Here is a 4,157-nt window from a genome sequence, read left to right as displayed (position 1 = left end):
CTGCAAGTCAGTCAGACGCCATGGCTTCTCTAAATCTTTACTGCTTATCACAGGATATAAAGCAACACATTTCAGCTATGAATGATTACATTTACTTTTCATGTTTCATAATCCTCTATATTTTGTCATTGTCAGTAAATTGCTTGAAAAATAAACCCTCAATAACATGAACACATACTGTAGTTAATTTTGAGTCAATTCTACAAGCAATACAGCGTCATGCAGCTGTATATAATCTTTGAAGGACCCAATGTGAATCAATCCTCCAGTTCAAAATAGTGTTGAACAAAGACCCTATTTCCTCCTTTTTTGTGTAACGTGTGCCAAAACCTACCGTGCCCAGCTATATAGGGAGAATACTGAGCCTAATCGAAGGATTACATTATATATTTGTCATATTGCTCCATAAAGTTATTGTCAGGATAGCAAAAGTAAACAATGGCTTCAAAAATCCATAGAAAATATTTTTTTCTCAAAAGTTCACACTTTCTCTCAATATTAGAAGAATGCATTTGTATTATTGTAGACCTTGACATACATACTTAGGAATAGCCCAAGTGGTATGGGTGCAATACAAAAAAAAGAAAGAAACTTTAAGCAATAGAAACCCTTTATAACAACTGGCAGGTGAGTATTTAGCACAGCTATCTGATAGATACAGTATATTCAGTTTACACAGAATACATTATGAGCTTCTGTAGAGAAACTATTTATCCAACACTTGACAACAATCAGTTATAAATAGGATAGTTTGTTGGCGACATCTGAACATACTAAAGTGTTTACTCTTTCTAGAGAAGGTTTAATGACTCAAGGAAATTAAAGAAGATTTAAATGCCATGAGCAGAGTTGCAGAAACTCCAGATCTGCATTAAATGCAGATCTAACCATCCCTCTGAGGCGCACTGCCTTTGGACGATCAGCATTTTCGTTTACGGCCATCAAGCACTGGAATGCTCTTCCAGTTGAACTTAAAACCTGTACTGATTTTAACTCGTTTTCTTATGGTGCAAAAAAAATGATATTAAGCAACCAGTCATGCCAACATTAATTACACTGTAATCTGAGTTTTTTAAAATTTGAACTGTATTGTCATACTATATCTTAGATATTGAAGTAAACATGAATACTGCTTTCTATTCCTCCATCTTGTGACTGTGTAACTCCCTCTCTTGGATATCAGCATGTGAAGGACACTGTTCAGGAACTAGTTGATGCTCTGTATGTGATGACTACTTCCATTCTGGAGAGGATCACAGATACATGGATCCTGAGGTTGAAGATCAAGCCGGGGACCAGTGATATTTTTCCTAACACTGACCTCCCTATTTTCTGTTTGTTTTCGAAAAAAGTCAGAATGTTTTGAGAAATTTGAGAAAAAGACAGAATTTTGAGAAAAGGCCAGATTTTTTTGAAAAATCTGGATTTTGAGATTTTGAGGAAGAAGTCTGGATTTGGATAAAAAGTCAGAATGTTAAGAATTTTGAACATGACAGGATGTACTGCTTTCTATTCCTCCATCTAGTGACTGTGTAACTCCCTCTCTTGGATATCAGCATGTGAAGGACACTGTTCAGGAACTAGTTGATGCTCTGTATGTGATGACTACTTCCATTCTGGAGAGGATCATAAATACATGGATCCTGAGGTTCAAGCTCAAGCTAGGGACCAGTGATATTTTTCTAACAACGTGTGTCTCCTCTCTCTGTTCCCCAGGTGTTGGTGAAGAACGACGCCCGGCGGACGCGCTCCTTCTCCTGGACTCAGTCGGTGGAGATCCGGCTGGGCGGGCTGGTCCTCGGGCTCCACCAGCACCTCACGGTCCGGAAGAACGGGACCCGCATCGCCCTGCCCTACCACGGCCCCGGGGTGCACATCGACCTGGACGGGTACCTGCTCAAACTCACCACCATCGCAGGTCAGCACACGGCACTCTGTTTAGGAGACCCTGAGACCCTGAGACATACGACTACAGCATGAACTTTGAGTTTTTAATGCATAACTTGTAGCTTTGGTAAAGAAAATAGTCTGATGGGTAATTTCATAGATTTGTTTTTGCTCAGAATAATCCCAACTAAAGGATCACTCACTAGTTTCTTCAACCATTTTTGAAAGCTATATAAAAAGCTAAATAAAAGGACATTGAGTTAGGATTATTTTCAGACCAAAAAGTCCAAAACAACGTCGACAAAGTTGAAACACAACATGCACTTACCTCTGTTTGGTTTATTGGCAAGAGAAGCATAAAACCTATTTGCATATTATTATAATAAACAGTATTAGATTTCACATTCTGTTTTATCTTAGGCCTTTTTTTACTTCCATAGGTCTTAAGTATATTCTATGTTGCACTGTTGGAAGAGCGTTCACTGTAGGCACAAGTGGTCTGAAAAATGATAATGATATTAAGCAACCAGTCATGCCAACATTAATTACACCGTAATCTGAGATTTTTATTTGAACTGTATTGTCATACTATATCTTAGATATTTTATTTAAGTGTATTTGAAGTGTACTAAGTATTATGTTCATATTTAAATCAGGCTTTATAATTATTTGAGTGACCGAGATCATGTCAGTGTATTTCAAGTGTACTATGTATTAATTTATTGAGCTGTACTTAAATCAGGTTTTAAAATTGTTTGACTGATAGAGATCATGCAATGTTATTATTTGTTTATTGATTGTTATGAACCTGCCTGAGAGACCACAGATGGAAATGAGCTATTAGCTATAATCTGGCATATTTTCTCTTTGCTGATATTAATGTTTTTGTATGCATGGTCCTTCTATAAATAAATACAAATACAAATAAAATACAAATGATTATATTTAGATGAAGCCCCACATGCTTGCAGGTGCACAGTGTACAAGTGAAGCTATTTCCTTATTACATAACATACTGCAGAAAAGAGTCAAGAACTAAGACAGAAGAGGATTCAGTAGCCTAATACTTAGGACATGCACTCTCTCTCTCACACAGACACACAAACAAACACACACACACACACACACACACACACACACACACACACACACACACACACACACACACACACACACACACACACACTTTGGTTGCATTCCAAAACTACTCTAAGCCTCCTTAAATCACCAAGGTAAAGTGTTAGTAGAGGCAGAACAAAATGAAATGAAAATAAACATGGCACAGCAACGTTTACAGCCTAGAACCCGGTATCACTCCCCTCGGTGGAAAACACGCCGTAAATTACTGCAGATCATTTTGAGGAATTTTGGTTACGCGCTCCAACTAAAAATTGGGCAGTTGATTTATATCAGTATTAATTATGCGTGCATGTGAGCGAGTGGGGCTGATCTGTGTGTGTTTATGTCTGCTGGGTGTTATTGTGTGCATCAATTTGATAATGTGCACGATTCGTCTCGTGTGCTTGTGTATTTCTGTCGAGATAGAGGGAGAGAGACATTGATTTTAGTAACAGCGCTGTGGTTTTTTGACCATATGATCCTGTTCATTTTCACTCTGTAGGCAGTTGGACAGCATCCATTGCTCATAACAACAACAATATGTTCCATATGAATCCAACTTCTCAACACGCTCAGCGTTTGTAAAGTATTTATCCTTTGACTATACTGGTCTGGAACCAATTTAAAAGGAACAAGGCAAAATGAACAATGTCAAGGTAAGTCACTGTTTATTGGACGGAAAACACTGTGGTAAACATTCTTCCAGAGCAACTTAACTCAAAACCTTAACCATCACATCAAACATTTTATCTCATTGTTTGTACACATGTACTCTACTTTGATATAATTATTAACAAAGCACTTATATACTAATAAAGGACTGGCTTATCTAAAACCAGTTGAGTAGCACTTGAAATGTTTTAGCTCTATGAAACCTGATGCACTTATATGATTCTGTTTTCTTCAAGTTTGTATTTTGTTGGTCGAACGCATTTATTGTAAGTCGCTTTGGATAAAAGTGTCAGCTAAATGCAATGTAATGTAAGATGATCGATGGCTATGCCATATTTGCCTCGGAACCTTGACAAGTGCATGTTTCAGGCTTATCAATTAACAACAGGAGGGGTCAGACATAAGACCAGCTGTTAAATAAAGCTCTTCTGACCTTAGCTGGCATGTGGGTATATATATTAATGCTGCCCATTATGGGC

The sequence above is a fragment of the Notothenia coriiceps genome, unplaced genomic scaffold, assembly GCF_000735185.1.
Source record: "Notothenia coriiceps isolate Sejong01 unplaced genomic scaffold, NC01 NC01_scaffold00021499, whole genome shotgun sequence".
NCBI lineage: Eukaryota > Metazoa > Chordata > Actinopteri > Perciformes > Nototheniidae > Notothenia > Notothenia coriiceps.
The sequence above is the reverse complement of the archived record's forward strand: the minus strand, read 5'-3'. Positions refer to the sequence as shown.